Genomic DNA, 22636 nt, shown 5'->3' with positions numbered 1-22636 from the left:
ATCATTAATTTCATTATTGACACCTATGCTTTTCCTACTGTGAAAAGTCAAAATGTCTACCGTGAAAAGGGCCCAGCAATCCACATCCAAATACAAACAACTTAAGAAATCTGCAATATCATAAAACAGACATTGTGAAACTAATACTGGAGTATAATATATTTGCCATATTACAGTATCAAACTTTTCCAGCGTAACAAGAACTGACTGACTGAACAAGGCTGTAAATTAATTTGAATTACTCCGACAAGCTAAGTTGCTAAAGTCAACGGCACATCGAGTCGATTCATCCAACACCAATTCACATTAAAGTACAAACGGGAACCTCCCCAGCTGCTGACAAAACTCAATCACAAACTTTACTATTTTACTTTATACTCAACGCTTGTACGCTTGTTCATTTCTGGTTAAAATTTGCAAAAATTTCCACCTTTAATTGAGTCTCCATCTCTCTTTAGTACATGTGTACGCATGCCACGTAAATACGTGACATGCGCACACGTGCGTACATGATGTGCGCATGTCACGTACTTACGTGGTATATCTCTGAGGCATATTTATACTCTACTTATACTAGATCTTCTGCAACGTAATATATGGCAAAGTCAATGTTGGGTATGTGAAAATGCTGTTTTCACATACTGTTGTTAGTCAGTGGTAGAAGAACTTTTCAGGTTATGTACTTGCTTTACAAATAAATATAGAAATACCTCAATGTAAAGAATACTCTCGTGGAAGTCTCTTCCCAAATTAGGTAAACAAATTGTTGTTAACTCTAGTGCCATTGTGGCTCAGCTTCGGCTCCTTTTTTAATTCCACTAAAAATAGGTGGTCAAAAAGCGTTAAAAGCATACCTCTGTTCTTGAAGTTCTTGTACAGAATGGTGATTATTCAGACTTCCTTCATGTTGGTCCACCATCTCTGAGAGAAAAAACAGATACCACTGTTCATCCTTGCACATTGAATTAGAGGTGATCTTCTTGTGCGTAGCAGAAGAGGAAGGAACAACAAGTCACAAAACTACTATTATTATTTTAAAGAGCAACAGTGGGGAAGCTCCATAGGTCAACCGACCAATAAAGAAAACGTATCGAAAATAGGATTCATGGTCTTTGTATGTCTTAAAGGACCAGTGTGTAACAATTAGGGGGATATATTGGCAGAAATTGAATATAATATTAATAAGTATGTTTTCTTTGGTGTATAATTACCTGATTATAAGAATTGTTGTGTTTCCGTTAGCTTAGAATGAGCCGTTTATATCTACATAGGGAGCGGGTCCTCTTCACGGAGTCCTCCATGTTGCACCGCCATGTTTCTACAGTAGCCCAGAACGGACAAACCAAACTGTGTTAACTTTTCCTGCTTGGGCCAGAGTCGATAACCCCACTCACTTCCCACGTACACACACACTCTACGCACTGGCTCTGCTCCAAATGTCTCTAGTGAGGGCCATTCACGTTTTTGCGTCAGCCACCGTAGCTCTTCAACACGCTTGGCACACGGGAGAGGCTTCAGTTGGTTGCAATCTCCTCACCTCACCGCTAGATACCGCCTGATCCTACAAACCTTTACCTTTAAACAAATAATGTTCATCAAATGTTGCTTCTTTTTTATGAATATTGTAATTTATTGAGTGAATGCAAATATGGTGTTTGTAAATGTTGGCTAAGACTAATCAGGTGGTGTCAAAAATTAAAGGCACAGAGATAGCTTTTCAATCATTTTAATGAGGCCACAGAATCCAGAGAACAGAACATGAACTCTGACATTACTGGATTGTCTTCTTTTTTACAGCAGATGATTTCTTACTGCAAATTACATTTGTATACTCTAACAACAAAACAAAAATAAGGACATCTGATGATTAGAAACATAATTCAATTTGTTAACAAAAAAAACAACATAACAAAAATAAACTATATTTACATACTCTTATTATTCTTATTTACATTAGTGTTGATCTAAATAAATAATGAGAATAAAAAAGTATGCTTATAATATATATCAGTTATTCCCAACGACTGGATCGGACCCACAGGAGGATCACTGGAGATTTTATTAGGGCCAAATAAATTAGTAGAATTTCTTACATAGCCTTTTATTTAACATTTATATCTGCAGTAGACCTTTGAGCCACATGAGGGAGCCTGAATGTTTGTATTGTTCTGATAATTGTTGCCTACTTATAACACTAAATCTAATATAATATTACTAACATTGAATCTATTTATAACATTGAATCTAATATGAAAGGCTAGCGTGCATTCTGTTTGTTTGACTCAACCTAAATGCATTTATTTGGCCTTATTTCTAAAATATTTAACGTGTATATGTTTTCAAAAACACATGCATAAAATGAAGTTGTGATTTATCAAACGTATATCTCTTCGAAATGGCTGGTTTACCTATTCAAGATGATATAAACTGATGGGGAAATGGCAGTAAAATGACGGGAGCATTCATTTATGCACTAATTCGCGATTCATAGATCAGGCCTAATGTGAATTGGGTTGCGATGGTTTGTCATTTTTAAAAAGTGGGTCCCCAAAAAAATGTTTGGGAAACACTGATATATATTATACAAACTGGACCCATGTCCACATTGCAGTCCGATTGCCCTCATTTTTGCTTTGCTTTGCATTTAGCCATGTCTCTTTTCCCATGTCTTAACGTATAGTCTAAATGAAACAGAAGAATAGCTGCCTCAAATTTCAAAAGGAAAACAATTTAAGGAATGTCATCATTCACATTCACTTGTTCTTCGTGACAGTGTGTCAGTTTGTTTGTGGCCAAGTACAACCTCACAGAGCTGCTAGCATGGCTGTATACCAAAAAGGCATTAAGGATGCTTTGCAGGTTCATCTGGAAGGTGGAGTTGTCTTCAGTTAATCTGCGTCCCCCTCCTCCTCCTTCTGTGAGACTGACTGTGAGAAATACAAGAAGAAAAGTTTAAGAGTTACTTAAAACCACTAAATCTCATAATGACCTCATCCAGTTATATGTAGCATTATAAAGACGTAAAGACAATGGACAAATAATGCAATGATATAAAATATGCAAATATAAATATAGGTCTATAATAATGAACTGGCAGAAAAAAGAACCATCACACCATAGCTGCATTTATTCTGACTAAATGAGTGTGCGTTTAACATTTAAATATAGTTTTGTAAGAAAAAGCAATGCATGAAAGACAACTGAATTTTTGACAGCAAAGAAGTGCACCAAGGAAAGCCTAATTAGTTTGTATTACCCCCAAAAGCTTGAGAGTTATAAAATAGAATTTAACATTTTAATTTAATTTAATAGAGTCCATGAGTTATCAATAGTCTAGCCGGTGAAATAAAAAAAGTGAACGTTTGATTAAATAGAACTTAATTTAATTTAAAAAAGTCATATGTGTGTAGATGGACAGATTTCTACAAATCATTTTTAAGAAGAAAATTTACATTAATTGAGAGGAAATCCACGCACCTTTTACGTGGCCTTTGAATCACCTTAAGTCTGGAGGATCACACCCATCAAGTTCCTCATCCAGCCAGAAGGGGGGGAATCGGAAAGGTCTCTTAGAACTACAACAGTTGCACAAAGAGAGACAAGTAAATTAGATAGATTAGTGGCGCTGGAAGGAGCTGTACATAGTGTTTATGTTGGATAATTAAACATTATGCGAGGTGAATCCGTGGTAACTTATCATCTAATTTATCGAAGATTTAGTGTAGTTCAGGATAAATCTTAAAGCAATATCTCAAATTAGATTAAAAGACTAATGCAACTCGTGTCTGAACGTTAATTGTAAAGCTGGGCGTAGCTAGTTTAGCATAGCATAAAGACTAGAAACGGGGAAACAACAAGGACAGTTGTCATCTTTCAAAGAGGTTATGTTTCAAAATAAATAAAATCTAGTATTTCTCAGTTTGGACCAGCAACAAATGTTCTTGAATGATCATATGACTCCCAATACAAGAACTGTGACTGATGACTGTAGACGCCTTCATTCATCCTATTCACCCTCTTTCTCCTCCTCCTCCTCCTCCTCCTTTCTCCTCCTCCTCCTCCTCTTCCTCCTCCTCCTCCTCCTGGAGACTGTGGGATTTGCAACAGAGAAGTTTAGAGTGACTATCATTGATCTTATAATCACAGGTATTCAAACAAACATCACATCCAGTAATATGTAGCCTTATGAAAACAAACAAATGTGGATCAATCGTTCATTAAGAAATACATGGGGAAAAAAAGGCCTAGTAAATGTTAAAAAATTAAAAGGGACTGGCTAAAAAAATTATAAAATAATACTTATAAAAAATTACTTTTCCACTATGTCCACAACTCCTTTTGGACTGGTGTCAAATGCTATACAAAAAAACTGTGTACTGAGACTTAATTTAGCTTTTTGGCAATTTGTTTGCAAGAAAAAGCAAAGCAGAAATAACAGCTGGAATTTAATGAAAGCGGTACAATGCAACCCATTTGATTATCAGCCTCATGCAACTGTAGATTGAAAGAAGATCTTTTTTTACCTGGCATTCTCTGGAGGATCAATATCCAGTGTGACAGAGTCCTCATTCTCATAACGGGCCAATTGGAAAGGTCTCACAGAGCTACAGTACAGCAGTTGCATAGAAAGATAAGTAAAATAGATAAGTTTAGCCTGTTGTATTAACAGATATTGATGAGAATATTACTAAAACAATCAGATTCAGTTGCTAAAGACCACAAACCAAGCCAGAAATCTTGGCGCAGTCACTCACTCAGACCTAAATTTTAGCATCTGCATGAAGTGAATTACAAAATGAGCCTACTACCACCTTAAAAATGTGTCATGAATTAAAGGACTTATGTCTCAGCAGGATTTAGAGAAACTTGAGTTCTTCAGTAGGCTCAAAAGAAAAATGTGAACCGGACAGCTGTAGCTTTTAAATCCTATTTATGTGTGTCTTTTATATTGTATTTTCATAATGCCTATAGTGTTGCTTTTATCTTGTCTTAATGCCTCCATGTCTATGTTATGCTTTGTCTAACCTGTAAGGGCTTTGTCCATCACCAGAAGCAGTCCGCTCTATGGTATCCTGGCCATGCAAGAAAAAAACAAACAAAATGCATAACATGCACTACATTCAAATGTTTTATTTGAGACCATACATTTAAATAGATTTCAACCCTTCACTTCTTATTAAATGATATAAATCTTACATATTGAGACGGAATGGGGTAGGATATATCATCATAGACGACCTCACCAGGAAATCCATCACAATTGTCCACACACTCGATAGAAATCTGCAATTCAAAAAATGTATTACGATCCTGATATATATAAATAGATAGATGTACCAAATTGGGAAATTATAATATAATTCCCACATTTCAATACCAAACTACCACTTTAAGAGCAAGGTGCTTAAATCAATGCCGAATTCCTCAACATACTAGAAATGCTAATGTTTCAAACGAACACACTGGACTTGATTCAATCAGTTCACCAAGTCAATCCAAATACAAACAGTGACTTCCCAAACTGCAGTACTTTACTTTTATTTCTTCCACATTCTTTATCTAATACTAATTCTCTATGCAGGAAAAACACTGATCAAACTACATCAAAATATGTCCATTGTATAAGAAAAAATGTCACTTTCAATGTACACTTAAAACTAACTAGTTGAAACCTTACTTGTTGAGGGAGAGTGTTATTCACCACAACATTCACACTGTCAATCTCTAACGTTATGGAATTCATTGTTACAGTTGTGACATAAACATGTGCTTCAATGCATTTCAAAAATGTATTTCCCCTGTTGGCTAGGCTAACATTGCTAATGTTGTTAGCACACACAACTCTGATTCATTCAGTTCACTGATTCTGCACACACACAGACACAAACTGTAACTATTAAAGCTGCAGTTGTTGGACGTACTTGTAACACTTGTGCATGTATGTTTATGTCAGTTGTTCAGTTATTTCAACATGTTAACGGAAAATAAAGTGAGTGTAGTGTAATGAAGTATTTCTCACAGACTCCAGCTGTAAAACACGATTGTGGTGTGGACAGTACAATATTTCTTTGACTGTGCAGTTCAATCTAAATAGTATAAACCTACTTGTTGAGAAGGAATAGGGAACGTTGTATCGTCGTAGACGATCACACCAGGAAATACATCAGCATTGTCCACGCACTCGATGGAAGTCTGCAATATCATCAAAAATGTATTACGATAATGACATATATAAATAGATAGATGTACCAAATTAGGAAATGATCATATAATTCCCACATTGCAATACCAAACTACCACTATAAGAGCAAGGTGCTTAAATCAATGCCAAATTCCTCAACATGCTAGCAATGCTAATGTTTCAAACAAACACACTCGACTTGATTCAATCAGTTCACCAAGTCAATCCACATCCAAATACAAACAGTGACTACTTTACTTTTACCTCTTCCACATACTTTATCTAATACTTGTACAGGTATGTTCATTTCAGCATAAAATGTTTAATAAACCTACATGGGTTATTTCCTCGACGCCTGCCATTTTCTTTTTCCGTTATGACGCATGCGCAGTGTAACTAACTGAAGCTTTGGTCATGCGTTTTGTTTGTCTCAATTTCGGCGGGTGCAGACCAGATTTTACTGCGCATATGTGATACTAAAGCTATGACGTATTGATGAAACGTGTCCCAGCCTCCTTCTATAGGCCTTGACTCAAACGTACGTCGTACCAGCATGGTGGAGTCAGACCATGTTAGTTTTACATATTTTACGCAACATTGTATTAATTAGTGTACAGCAGGTTTGAAACTGTCAAAATACCATTGAAAGAATTACATGAAACCTTATGCTTTGCTGGGTTATTCTAGGTTACTGTTTTTCATAATGTGTCAGATTTTGTTGTTTTTATTACAGATGGAAGAATCTCTGATTAATTTTTCTTAGAAGCTAAAACATGATTTATTTTTAAAATAACACTCACTATGAAAATATAACTCTCTCCCTTCATAAAAAATATCAAAACTACCACTTTTTACGCAGCACTACTCCTCCCAAATCCCAAATAAGTTTATTTGGACTTCTCTTATTGAAGTTTTCTAAGTTTGTTCTAACAGGGTTTATGACCCCTTAGGGGTCTAAGTGAATGTATGTGTAACCTATTATATCCGATATTGTATTAATTAATGTACAGCAATGTTGAGACTGTCAAAATGCTGTTTAAATAATTACATGAAACCTTTTCCTTGTTGGGTTATTTCTGATAACTGTAGCAAAGCTAATGTTTCAAACGAACTAATCTAATTTCAAGTAATTCACCAAGTCAATCCACATCCAAATGCAACCAGTAACTTCCCAAACCGCAGTACTTCCACGTACTTTACCTAATGCTTGCACAGGTATGTTCATTTCAGCCTAAAATGTTACTTACCCTTGTTCTTATTTCATCAATGGTCGCCATTTTGCGTTTTTCCGTTGTTTTTCGTTGGCAACGCCCTCTGCGGTTTCATTAGACCACGTGAATGTAATTGTAATGTAATTGTAATTGTAATCGGATATAATTATCCGATATTGTATTAATTAATGTAGAGCAATGTTGAGACTGTCAAAACGCTGTTTAAATAATTACATGAAACCTTTTCCTTGTTGGGTTATTTCTGATAACTGTTTTTCATTTGTGTCAGACTTTTTTTTACTACAGACGGAAGAATCTCTTACCAATTTATCTTACGAATTAAAACATTGTTACGTTTTAAAATAAGTCACTGTGAAAAATATAATAATAATATAATAATAAATATAAAAGTATCTCTCTGCCTGATAACTTAAAAGCACGTTTTCAACTCGGTATTCCCTATACGCTGATGACACATGATGCAACATGTGTTCCCAGACAAAGTACATAAAATTGTTCTCCATCACCCCCAAAACCTAAAGAAGAATCATACCTTTTTCTTGAGATCCTTGTACAGAACGTGGGTTACTGACCTTTGCTCTGTTCACGTTGGTTCAACATCTTAGCTAAGAGAGAAAAAAACAGATATCCATCCTTGGTTGGTTGGATCAGAGATATCTATGTCTATTAGACGTCTTTTAGAAATGTCTTCTGTATTATACCATCTAAGATCATTTCACAGGGTTGCAAGAACAGGGCGACTTGTCTATGGTGATGAACAAAAATGAAAGACTGACTAAGTTTCCCCTTTGCAAACCTCAGATGTAGCTCTGTGTCAGTTTTCAAGGGAAAATGTGCGGTCTGCATATGTGAATGTGAGATGCAGACACCTACTAACAGATGTGAGAAAGAAGGCGGGATGTATATCACACCTTTCATATAGCAGGCGTTAAGTATATCATCAAAACTGCTACTGCTGTGTTTTTTCTATTAAGGACAGCTGTGTATAAGCATAATTTTCCCTTGTGAGTTTTTGAAAATGATCAAATTTGGAAATTCTTTATTCATAAAAAGCTTAATTCATGTTTGTAATAATGACTCAGTATGAACTTAAGGCAACCATATAGGCTAATGAAATAGTCCATCATACAGATCAAAGCAGTCAAACCTGTAACAGCAGGTTTCTATTTGTAGTCTAGACATGATAAGTTTGTACCAAACATAATCACACATACATTGTTCTACATAAAACCAATAATTGATTAAATTATTTTCTTTTTCAATTTGTTTGTGTGTCAGAGCCAAAGTCAACTTCTAAGTGAATGTAATTAGTTTTCTATAGAAGGATGGACCAGTTTAGCTGATATTATAACATTAGTGGCATACTTGACATGAATCTATAATTTTCAAATATAATAATGGCATTCAAAAGTGGTGTTATAACAAGTAACGAAAAGTCATGTCATTTTTATTTTAATACTGCAGCCGAAAATCACAAATTTGCCTCAAAGGGATTAATAATTTCTGCAGCATACATCACTAATCAAATAGATATCTGTCTGTTAAGAATGACTGCTGATAAATGACATCAGAATAAAGTTTGGATAAGGTATTGTGATTTGAAAAATGATTTGAATGAGCAATTCAGATCATGTTTTGATGTTTAAGCACCACTGGTTTGTCATGTTGGAGAATCTCCTACAGCAGTGCATGAAGTGCAGATGTTTAGGACGCCTTAGTGCAGAAAGCACTAGTGCTGCAGGACTTCCTGCAGTGCTCCTGCAGTGTCTTCACACATTTCTTTCACGAGCAGGTACACACAAACCTGTGCACTGTAATTTTGTACCTGCATCTAAAACTGAAATTTTGCTCCAAAATATATAATTTTGCTATTTAAAAAACATGTAATTCAAATAAAAGACATATTTTGTGACAGTGTGTGTACATTAACTGTACTGTGCATGAGTAGTGCAACCGTTACTGTCCCAGTTATAGTGCGGAAAGTATTGTGCAGTGTGCTCAGTACGTGGGCGGGTCCTAAGACAACAGACCACTACACCCAACACTGAAACCCTATCAGGATGTTTGAATGTTGATGTTAAAATTCACAACTATCACACAAAAACCTACCTCTATGCTTGACCTAATGATAACCTACTTAGGCTACTTTTACATTCAAGGCATTCTCCATTTATACTACACTTAACCTGCGCAGTAAAGCCCAGCAGAGTCCCTGTATTTACCAGAGACCCTCTACAATCATCACACTACTTAATCACTCTTCCTATTTGTACTAGTCACTAATGAAACATTCATGTAGCTGAATGGATGGATGTACAAGAAAAGTATCTCTGTATATGAGCCCATACTTACATTTACAGCTACTTTGTATATGTCTATACAACTTTCAACTGCAATCTTTGTATGTATATATATACTGGAAAATAAAATAAATAAATACAGGAATAAAAATGTACAGAGTGCAATAACTAAGGTTAAGGTGTATATATATATATATATATATAAACTGGAAAAACAAAGTTTGGAAACTTGTGTTTGGTGGATTATTTCTCTGTTGTTACAATGCTAATGGTCATTGTATTTTACGTCGTTGGAAAGCCTGTTTATTTACCTTCGCAATGATGTCCAACTTGTAAGGATCATGCATTTGTGGGATGAGCAGCACAGCTGATTATGTGGATAGCGCCCAAGAAAAATTTGCCAAAATGCTCCGTCAATGGTAAACAATGTATTCTCCTGTTGGTGTTGACTCTTGTTTTGAGTTGTTTAGTGGATTGGATGATTGAACTCTCTATCAGTAACAAGGAACAAACAAGACATATTGGCTATTTTACACTTTATTCATTTAATACACCATCAGGAGCCTCAGTAGCGGTGGAAGATCCATACGCAGCCACAACAGCCTGGCACCTCCTCCTCATGCTGGTCACCAACCTGGTCACACGTTGCTGTGGGATGGCTTTCCATTCCTCAACCAGGATTCGTTGCAGGTCAGCCAACGAGGTTGTGTTCGTCACTCTTAACACGTACAGCACGCCCAACCTGATCCCACATGTTGAATTGGGTTGAGGTGTGGACTCTTGGCAGGCCGTTCCATTCTCTCTACTCCCACATTGTGGAGGTAGTCTGTGATAACCCTGGCTCTGTGGGGGCGAGCGTTGTCATCTTGGAGGATGAAGTTAGGTGCCAGATTGTGGAGATATGGGATCGTCACTGGCTGCAGAATCTCATCCCGATATCTCCCTGCATTGAGATGGCCTTCAATGATGACAAGCCTTGTTTTGCCAGTGAGGGAGATGCCGCCCCACACCATGACACTGCCCCCACCAAAAGCTGTTACTCCATCGGTGCTACAATCAGCATAGCGTTCTCCGCGTCATCTCCATACTTTGACCCTGCCGTCCAACTTTCGCAGACAGAACCTGGACTCATCACTGAACATGACATTCCCCCACATGTTCAGGTTCCATTGTCTGTGTTGTCGACAACAGCGCAAACGGGCCTGACGGTGAAGGGTAGTCATTGCAGGCTTCCTGGTAGCCTTATGAGAATACACTGTTTAGAGCATTTTGGCAAATTTTTCTTGGGCGCTACCCACATAATCAGCTGTGCTGCTCATCCCACAAATGCATGATCCTTACAAGTTGGACAACATTGCGAAGGTAAATAAACAGGCTTTCCAACAATGTAAAATACAATGACCATTAGCATTGTAACAACAGAGAAATAATCCACCAAACATAAGTTTCCGAACTTTGTTTTTCCAGTTTATATATCTATCTATATCTATCTATCTATATATATAGATAGATATATATAACTACAGATGTTTACATTCCAACTACACCTTAGTTATTGCACTCTGTACATTTTTATTCCTGTATTTATTTATTACTTGTGTATATATAGCCAATACTGTATAACTCAGCAATGTGCAATATCTTAGTTTTTATAGGTCAAGCAAATACATATTTCTATTTTTGATGTATGTATTTTTCTTACTCTTCTTTAATTTACTACTATTTAATGGATGTGCACCATCAGGATTGCTATTTTTCATTGTACTCAATATGACAATAAAGGAATTCTATTCATAAATGCATGTTATGGGCTCTCTGTGGCCCCCCAATCAAAAAAACAAACAAAAGACATCTCAGAATATCTGACATACAGGACTCAACACATGACAGGAACTGGACAGTTCTCACAAATTCTACCCACAAAAGAAACACTTAATAAGTTTAATATTTATTATCATTATAACTGCTCATATTTGATTTTATTTGTAAGGGACCATGTACAATATTAAACATAGATGTTACCATGTGATGTATTTTGTTAGCTTAAAGGGACTACTTGTAACTTTCAGTAATGCTTCTTAACAGCGACACCTGTGGCCATGAAATCAACGAAAGTCAGCGTCAGGCTAGTGCTTGCTCGCTCTAAATAGACATGAACGAGCATCGCTCAAAACAGTTAGGCGACACACGTCAGCTAAAACCACAATATCACTCTATATTTCACCTGCTTGGCAGTAATGTTAGCTGACCAGACGAAGGTCTCTCCATGAATCACAGCTGATACTGTGTTTGCTTCTCCTGCCTCAGCGCAGGCTTCAGCAGCGGGGCTCCGCAGCGAGAAACTCGTCTCCCTCCGCCCGCAGCCGGAGTGAGCACGGAGACACCGGCACCCGGTCGGTAACGAGACGACAAGGTTTCTCTCTGCAGAGTCCCGTCACTTCACAAGACACGGAAAACCTCTGTTTGTCTGGTGAAGCTGCAGCATTTATTTCTGCACAAACGTCCACTCTACATTTATTAGATATTCTCAGAGCTAAACTAACTCTCCTGCAGTGTGGAGTGAGCGCGCGTTCACGTCTAGAGGTGGAGCGAGTACGCGAGAACGCGCGCGCTGTCTGAGTGAAGGCAAGCAGGCGGAGGAGCGGGGACGCCGGCCACACGCGAGCGCACATATGCGAGCGCGCATGTGTCCCGACCCGGTACATTTGTACGCTTAAAAAGTTACAAACAGTCCCTTTAATGGTGCAGCATAATGAAGAATTGAAAAAGTGAATCGTGTGCATAATAATTATAATAGAGGACATGAAGAAAAGGAAATGGATCACAGTTTGACCTTTTTCATTATAAACTCACAAGTGCTTCTATAGTGCAGCCTGTTCACTCACCTAAATTCTTTTCCAGCAGGTGTCAGTATTGCGTATTAGGACCATGCTTTGACGTTGTTTCAATTGACATTTTTTCAGCTATTTCACAAATGAATGCTTTAAAAAATATACTAATAATGATAATTTCAGTCAAGTTGCTTTTTCTTAGGGTCTGGACTTGCATATGTGGCCAACATGTGAAAGTGAGCAGATTTTTGTTCCTCATGGTTACCACATGCCTGAGTTTTCATATGTGCAAACTAGGCATTATGTGGTGGCTAAGTGTTTTTTTGTTTTCAGACAAATGAAAGTTGAAAGTGAATTCCAAAAAGGTACAAACATGGAAACTATTCAGAGATATTTTTCAGTGTTCAGTTGGATTGGACACATACACAAGTAGGATAGTAATAAATTAGGTTTATTTTGTTGTGAGCAGCATTACACACACTAATCTGACAGCACTAATCAGGGATTACACTGAGGTTAGAAGGTCTCTGGAAAACACACACATACTGCACATTTACAGGGATGAATTAATTTAGTTACACAAACAAAATTGCATTCAGATTTATATCTTCTCAGAAACGGACAAGAACGTTTTTTTCTTCTCATGGAATCATTTTTGCTACGTATGTAAGTTTGCATTCATAGAAATGTGATGCAACATTAATGAGGGATCTTCACAGAAAAATACAGACAGGAAGACAGACACACATCTATGCTTGTCTGGCTTTTTTTTCTTACCCGCAAATGGTCTAAATGAGTGACCAACACTGCATGCTGCTGGTACAGTAAATGCTCTGCAATGTAGCCCCCCATACTGCACAGTATTTGGTTTCATCCCACATAGCCTACATTTCATATCATATGATATATTTTCCTGTTTCCAAAGCTCTGAAAGATTCTGGTCTGGTTAATGCAGTTGGAAAACTTTTTAATTGACTATTAATTTGTTTTCAAACTGACTGTGTTTGCTTTCACTGCGGAGCCACATTAAAGAATTGTTTTCCGTCCCAAACGAGGATATAAGCAGTTCTTAACTTCACCATCATGTTCTGGCTCTGTCATTGTGATTCTTAATCATATGAGTCGTATGATAATAAGGACATTTGACATGTCACAGGTCATTTCAGAGAGAGCGTTCCTATTGGCTGTTCATTCAACAAAGGCAGAGAAAGTTTCCTCAACTTATCTCAACATGGCTGCCAGGTCACAAACTTTCTCATTTTACAGCTAAACAGTACACTACAAGATGATTCTGAAAACATTTGAGGCGAAAAATAGGCATTGCGGTAACAGAATATCATATTTGATATTTGATCAGCGCTGCCTAGTTTGACTGTTTGATCGGAGGTTGCGAATGATTGACAGCTGGCTCTGTTGAGTGAACAGCCAATAGGAACGCTCTCTCTCTCTGAAATGACCTGTGATTGGCCAAAGTCTCCCGTCACAGGCTAGTTTTTCTAAAGCCTGTAAACAGAGCTCTGAGGAGGTGCAGAAGTCTATTTTTCTCTCAGAACACTTGAATTACAATATGCTGAAAGGTTATTATGGAATTTTTGCCCAATGATGCCAAAAATATACTGCTTACTGCCACTTTAAAGCATGTAAACATGTCCTAGTAGAAACCCAAAATACAAGTATGAACCTGAAGATGAGCATAACAGGTACTCTATAAAGTAAGACATTGCTGTGCAAAGTACAGTGGCTATGTCTGTAAACTACACTAACCTGTGAGGTCCATGTCCAGCACCAAAATCAGTCTCCTAGCCATGCAAGGAAAAACAACTCATAAATAAAACTACATCAAAATATATCCATTGTATAAGAAAAATGTCACTTTCAATGTACACTTAAAACTAACTAGTTGAAACCTTACTTGTTGAGGGAGAGTGTTATTCACCACAACATTCACACTGTCAATCTGTAACATTATGAAATTCATTGTTACAATTGTGACATCAACATGTGCTTCAATGCATTTCTAAATTAATTTCCCCTGTTGGCCAGGCTAACATGGCTAATATTGTTAACACACACAACTCTGATTCATTCAGTTCGTACTTGTAACACTTGTGCATGTATGTTTATGTCAGTTGTTTCGTTATTTCAACATGTTAACAGAAAATAAAGTTGATGTAGTAGATTAAAATGATGTACTTCTCAGGCTGCAGCTGTAAAACATGATTAGATAGAGTGGATGTTCACATGCGCTGTAGCTGTGGTATTGACAGTACTTTTCACGCTGCACTGCTCCTCCCCAATCCCAAATAGGTGTATTTGGATTTGTGTTACTGAAGTTTTCTAAAAGTTTGTTCACAAAATATTTTAACTGTGCACTTCAAACGAAATGGTATTAACCTACTTGTTGAAAACGAATGGGGAAACGTTTCTTCATATTCATAGACGATCACCCCCGGAAATCCACGAGCATCGTCGACACACTCAACGGAAATCTGCAATATCATCAAAAAGTCATTATGAATATATAATTCCAATATTACGATACCAAATTGCACCACTTTAACAGCAACTTGTTTAAATTAATATTGAATTCCTCAACATCCCAGCAATGCTAATGTTTTAAACAAACCCTCTTGACTGTGATTGAATACTGTAGGCCTTTCTCACAGCAGACATTGTGACTTGTTATAGTAGGAAAAGCACAGGTGTTAATAGTAACACAAAGGATGGCTCTGTTATATTCAAGTGTTCCAGTGAGAGTGATAATTGAAAATGGAATTCAGCCATCATTAATTTCATTATTGACACCTATGCTTTTCCTACTGTGAAAAGTCAAAATGTCTACCGTGAAAAGGGCCCAGCAATCCACATCCAAATACAAACAACTTAAGAAATCTGCAATATCATAAAACAGACATTGTGAAACTAATACTGGAGTATAATATATTTGCCATATTACAGTATCAAACTTTTCCAGCGTAACAAGAACGGACTGACTGAACAAGGCTGTAAATTAATTTGAATTACTCCGACAAGCTAAGTTGCTAAAGTCAACGGCACATCGAGTCGATTCATCCAACACCAATTCACATTAAAGTACAAACGGGAACCTCCCCAACTGCTGACAAAACTCAATCACAAACTTTACTATTTTACTTCATACTCAACACTTGTACGTTTGTTACCTTTAATTGAGTCGCCATCTCTCTGTAGCACACGTGTACCTGTCCCGTAAATATGTGACATGCATACACGTGCGTACATGATGTGTGCATGTCACATACTTACGTGGTATATCTCTGATATCTCTGCATATTTATACTCTATTTATACTGCATATTTATACTCTATTTATACTGCATATTTATACTCTATTTATACTGCATATTTATACTCTACTTATACTAGATCTTCTGCAACGTAATATATGGCAAAGTCAGTGTTGGGTATGTGAAAATGCTGTTTTCACATACTGTTGTTTGTCATTGGTAGAAGAAGTTTTCAGAAATGCCTAGACTTAGAGGGGCGCTCGAAAAGACAGAACCTGAGAGTGGTCGGAATAAAAGAAGGGAAAGAAACTGGGAAGAAGACCAGGGAGTTTGTGGCTCAGATGCTATCAGAGGTGCTAAACCTAGCAGAAACACCGGAGATAGACCGAACCCACAGGGCCCTGAGGAGACGTCCTGGAGACAACGAGCCACCACGGCAGCTGATCGCGAGGGTACATTACTGTCATGTTTATGAAGATATAATGCAGAAAGTGATGTCCATCAAGGATTTAACATTTCAAGGACAATGGATCCGAATTTTCAGAGATTTCCCACCTGAAGTAGTTAAACGCCGAGCTGCGTTCACTCCAGCCAGGAGGATGCTACGCGACAAACCTGGGGTCAGATTTGGACTTTGGTACCCAGCCAAACTACGAGTGTCGCACAACGGATCAGAGAGGTTTTTCACCGACCCGGAGGAGGCACGTCGTTATGCGGAGCGCCATTTCGGACCTTCAGGGGACGGGGTATGAGGACCGGGGTATGAGGACCAGATAATGAAGGCCCTCCACTTTGAACTTCAGAGAATTACTGAAAGGACTTTCCGTTTAGGATCTCCAAAGAGATACTGAGATTGAGGACTCCAACAGGAGCCTCTTACAGGTGAACTTCAGGGCGGCTTTTGCAGAATGTTATTATTTCTTGTTATATTGAAGGTTAAAGTGCACAGTCTGCCACTGTTTATATTCGTTCTAAAGTGCTACAGCCCATTTTGTTCAAAGTGTTTAAGTCTAAGTTTACTGATGTAGTTCTACTACTGATCCGTTGTATACAGTTGGGCTTATATTAAGCAGTCAATTGATTAACAACTGCTGCTATTTTTCTTCCAGTATTTTTGTAGTGGGTGCTATTGGATAGAGCACGTATTCTATGTTTACATTCTGAGCCTGAGGGAACTGGCCAAGACAAATGTTACCTAATTATGACGGAAATACTTAAAGAGGAGGTCAAGTTAAACATATTCTCTCTAAAATCCTTACTCACCCTTTTTTTTTTGCACATGAGCAAGACCTATCCCCTTGAATAATAAATAATATACCTAATGTTAATTCTAGAATTTTGGTTTTGGGTTCACTATATAACTGTGGGGCTACACCTGAAGGTCAGTATGGTAGTGATTAAGAATTGGTTGTTAGGTAGTTGGTGCGGAGTTTGGACTTCTGGGAGAGAGGGCTGGTCCCGCTCCCAGAGGTCTAAATGTGGGTGCACCAAAGGGAAGGTGAGTGTTTTTGTGTTTCTGTTGTTTTGTTTAAGGGTAGGAAGGGGGGCGGGGTGGGGAGCGGTGCTACATAGGCTGTATCATTTAACGACAAATGGCAATACGTCAGAATCATTACAGAAGAATGATATTTCCTTATGGTTGCACCGATAGATAAGGACGGAGATATAGGAACGGGAGGAAATTTAACTTTTTGCACATGGAATGTGAATGGAATAAATGAACCAGTAAAAAGGGGCAAGGTACTGTCGCACCTGAGAGAGTTACAGGCCGATGTGATTTTCTTACAAGAGACGCATTTGAAAAATGAAGCTCATGGTAGAATTAATGCTGGATGGATAAGTCAAGTATACCATTCCAAGTTTTCAGCCAAGGCTACGGGGGTGGCTATCCTAATTCGCAAAAATGTTTCATTCTTACATCAGTCTACAATTGCATATAAAGAGGGAAGATATATTTTGGTTACGGGTGAGATTCAGTCCACACCAATTACGTTGCTGAACATATATGGGCCAAATTGGGACGATCCTGATTTTTTTAGGAAAGTCTTTAGCTTGATACCGGACATCTCTACCACAAATTTGCTGATTGGGGGGGATTTTAATCTAGTCCTGGACACTTATTTGGACAGATCATCTACGCGAAGAATGGCATCATCTAACGCTTCTAATTTTCTGAATTCATATATTAAAAATACAAACTTACTGGATGTGTGGAGAATTTTAAATGCAACAGGTAGAGAATACTCATTTCATTCTCAAGTTCACAATGCATACACCAGAATAGACTACTTCTTGTTGGATGCCAAACTCCTGCCTGGAGTTCAGAATTTTGAAATACCACGACATAGTAATTTCTGACCACTGTCCCGTCTCTCTCATTGAGGCTGCTCGAGGCTGCAAAGACCTATAGATCCTGGAGGTTTGATCCCCAACTGCTTACAAGAAAACGCTTTTGTGAGTACTTGGAGACTCAGATGAAGTTGTTTTTTGAGACGAATGATAAAGATGATATTTCACCGACTTTGTTGTGGGAAACTTTTAAAGCATATATGAGAGGATGTGTCATTTCCTTTCAATCCTCACAAAAAAAGCACGACCGTTTTGAAAGATCACAGTTGGAGGACCAAATACGAAAATTAGACGCAGAAAACGCTGCCCAACCGTCCACTGAGGCGCATAATAAAATTTGAGCCCTCAAATACAAGCTCAATCAATTACTCTCTGAAAAAATCTCAAGAGCTTTCATATTTACTAAACAGACATTTTTTGAATTTGGCGATAAACCGCACAAGTTGCTGGCAAGGCAGCTGCAGAAAAGGGAAAATGATAGGACCATTCATAAGATAAAATCGGATTCTGGAACTCATATTACCTCACATAGTGACATAAACAGTACCTTTCGTCAATTCTATGAAAAGTTGTACACCTCCCAAGTTGTAGTGACTCTACTCTCTGCTAACAGTATTAAAGCTTCAGAAAAGCAGAACGTTTTTGGCATCATTGGGCAAAAATTCCATCATAACCTCTCAGCTTATTGTAATTATTTACATTGTGGTCATTAGGTTGCCCTAGTTAGAGCAACCAACGTTATATTTCACAATAACGCCACACTTAGTTGATTGAGTTAATTGATTCTGTGGGATCAAATTGTACACCTCTTTGGACAACTCGCATTCAAACGCGAAGTTATTGTAAGGAGACGCCACCGCAGTAATGGCGACTCATTTACTTCCGGTACTTCCCCGGATTTGTGTATAGGACCAATAAATGTGGAGTAAATATATTTTAATTAAAATCTGAGTGTCATTAAACAAGACTAGGTTGAACTGTAGTATATGGCTGGACCGTGTATGATCAACATGCTAAATTGTGGCCAAATTGTTACATGGATATAGTGTCTATAATGTGAATTCCTGGTTATTAAATGTTCATCTGAAATTTTCTGTAGTGGTCCCAGTAATAACAAGGGTACTGGCTACTGATATCGCATATTACATGACATGGTTAAGCTATGTTTGAGTCAATAATTGAGCACTGTCCACATGTTATTGTAAAAATCGTCTGAGGACGTAAGTGAGAACTGTTGACTACTATTATTATTTTAAAGAGCAACAGCCAGTGTGGAAGCTCCATAAGTCAACCGACCAATAAAGAAAATGTATCGAATTAGGATTCATGGTCTTTGTATGTCTTAAAGGACCAGTGTGTAACACTTAGGGGGATCTATTGGCAGAAATTGAATATAATATTAATAAGTATGTTTTCTTTAGCGTATAATTACCTGATAATAAGAATTGTTGTGTTTTCGTTAGCTTAGAATGAGCCGTTTATATCTACATAGGGAGCAGGTCCTCTCCACAGAGTCCTCCATAACCCAAAGCCCAGAACGGAGAAATCAAACTCTGTTAACTTTTCCTGCTTGGGCCAGAGTCACTAACCCCACTCACTTCCCACGTACACACACACTCTATGCACTGGCTCTGCTCCAAATGGCCCTAGAGGGCCATTCACGTTTTCGCGTCGGCCACCGTAGCTCTCCAACACGCTTGGCACACGGGAGAGGCTTCAGTTGGTTGCAATCTCCTCACCTCACCGCTAGATACCGCCTGATCCTACACCCTTTACCTTAAACAAATAATATTCATCAAATGTTGTTTCTTTTTTATGAATATTGTAATTTATTGAGTGAATGCAAATGTGCTGTTTGTAAATGTTGGCTAAGACTTATCAGGTAGTGTCTAAAATTAAAGGCACAGAGATAGCTTTTCAATCATTTTAATGAGGCCACAGAATCCAGAGAACAGAACATGAACTCTGACATTACTTGATTGTCTTCTTTTTTACAGCAGATGATTTCTTACAACAAAACAAAAATAAGGACACCTGATGATTAGAAACATAATTCAATTTGTTAACAAAAAAAAACATAACAAAAATAAACCATATTTACATACTATTATTATTCTTATTTACATTAGTATTGATCTAAATAAATAATGAGAATAAAAAAGTATGCTTATAATATATATCAGTTATTCCCAAAGACTGGGTCGCACCCACAGGACGTTCACTGGAGATTTTATTAGGGCCAAATAAATTAGTAGAATTTCTTACATAGCCTTTTATTTAACATTTATATCTGCAGTAGAACTTTGAGCCACATGAGGGAGCCTGAATGTTTGTATTGTTCTGATAATTGTTGCCTACTTATAACACTAAATCTAATATAATATTTCTAACATTGAATCTACTTATAACATTGAATCTAATATGAAAGGCTAGTGTGCATTCTGTTTGTTTGACTCAACCTAAATGCATTTATTTGGTCTTATTTCTAAAAATAGAAATGTGATTGCCGTGACGGGAGTTGTGATTTATCAAACGTATATCTCTTCGAAATGGCTGGTTAACCTATTCAAGATGATATAAACTGATGGGGAAATGGCAGTAAAAATGGTCGGCAGCGTTCATTTATGCACTAATTCGCTCTTTTTGCGATTCATATATGAATTGGGTTGTGATGGTTTGTCATTTTTAAAAAGGGGGTCCCCAGAAAAACGTTTGGGAAACACTGATTTATATTATACAAACTGGACCCATGTCCACATTTATGTTGATTGTCCTAATTTTTGCTTGTTACACTTCTTCTTAAATCTGACTGGATTGTAGTGTGGGGTTTAGGCTTATCAGGCTAAGCCCCACACTACAGCCCATCGGATGGTAGTTATGCATCCTCTGTATGTGTGGAAATCAGTAGAGATGCTTTCTAATACAATGTTATTAGAAAGAGGGGTAGATGGCTAATAACCAAGAGGTAGTGTGGTCTAGATGACACAGAAGAGTAGCTGCCTCAAATTTAAAAAGGAAAACAATTTAAGGAATGCCATCATTCACATTCACTTGTTCTTCGTGACAGTGTGTCAGTTTGTTTGTGGCCAAGTACAACCTCACGGAGCTGCTAGCATGGCTGTATACCAAAAAGGCATTAAGGATGCTTTGCAGGTTCATCTAGAAGGTGGAGTTGTCTTCAGTTAATCTGCGTCCCCCTCCTCCTCCTTCTGTGAGACTGACTGTGAGAAATACAAGAAGAAAAGTTTAAGAGTTACTTAAAACCACTAAATCTCATAATGACCTCATCCAGTTATATGTAGCGTTATAAAGACGTAAAGACAATGGACAAATAATGCAATGATATAAAATATGCAAATATAAATATAGGTCTATAATAATGAACTGGCAAAAAAAGTCCACCACACCATAGCTGCATTTATTCTGACTAAATGAGTGTGCGTTTAACATTTAAAGGGACTGTTTGTAACTTTTTAAGCGTACAAATGTACCGGGTCGGGACACATGCGCGCTTGCACATGCGCACTCGCATATGCGCACTCGCGTGTGGCCGCTGTACTCTCCTCCTCTGCCTGCTTGCCTTCACTCAGACAGCGCGCGCGTTCTCGCGTACTCGCTCCGCCTCAAGACGTGAACGCGCGCTCACTCCACACTGCAGGAGAGTTAGTTTAGCTCTGAGAATATCTAGTGAATGTACAGTGGACGTTTGTGCAGAAATAAATGCTGCAGCTCCTCCGGACCAACAGAGGTTTTCCGTGTCTTGTGAAGTGATGGGGCTCCGCAGCGAGTTACTTTATCATCTTGTTACCGACCGGGTGCCGGTGTCATGCCTGCTCTCTCCGGCTGCGGGTGGTGAGGGCAGGGATGACACCCTGCGGAGCCCCGCTGCCTCAGCCTGTGCTTAGGCAGGAAAAGCCAACACTAGGATCAGCATTGATTCATAGAGAGACCTTCGTCTGGTCAGCTAACATTACTGCCAAGCAGGTGAAATATAGAGTGATATTGTGGTTTTAGCTGACGTGTGTCGCCTCGCTCGTTCAGGTATATTTAGAGCTAGCAAGCACGAGCCCCGACGCTGACTTTCGTTGATTTCACGGCCACAGGTGTTGCTGTTAAGAAGCATTTCTGAAAGTTACAAATAGTCCCTTTAAATATAGTTTTGTAAGAAAAAGCAATGCATGAAAGACAACAGAATTTTTGACAGCAAAGAAGTGCAACAAGGAAAGCCTAATTAGTTTGTATTACACCCAAAAGCTTGCGAGTTATAAAATAGAATTTAACATATTAATTTAATTTAATAGAATCCATGAGTTATCAATAGTCTAGCCGGTGAAGTAAAAAAAGTGAACGTCTGATTAAATAGAACTTAATTTAATTAAAAAAAGTCATATGTGCGTTGATGGACAGATTTCTAAAATCATTTTTAAGAAGAAAATTTACATTGATTGAGAGGAGATCCGCGCACCTTTTACGTGGC

At 37.9% G+C, this 22636-nt stretch overlaps 1 long non-coding RNA gene across 1 annotated transcript; it reads left to right on the top strand.

Moving 5' to 3' along the window:
* The first annotated feature begins 5650 nt into the window (after nucleotides 1-5650).
* On the top strand, nucleotides 5651-21123 carry LOC119476688. Its single transcript, XR_005204084.1, has 3 exons — nucleotides 5651-5664; nucleotides 14182-14184; nucleotides 20992-21123. It is a non-coding gene; the product is annotated as an uncharacterized LOC119476688 (long non-coding RNA).
* Nucleotides 21124-22636: the final 1513 nt, after the last annotated feature.

The sequence above is a fragment of the Sebastes umbrosus genome, chromosome 18 (assembly GCF_015220745.1).
Source record: "Sebastes umbrosus isolate fSebUmb1 chromosome 18, fSebUmb1.pri, whole genome shotgun sequence".
Taxonomy (NCBI): Eukaryota; Metazoa; Chordata; class Actinopteri; order Perciformes; family Sebastidae; genus Sebastes; species Sebastes umbrosus.
This window is presented reverse-complemented; position numbering and strand designations above follow the sequence as displayed.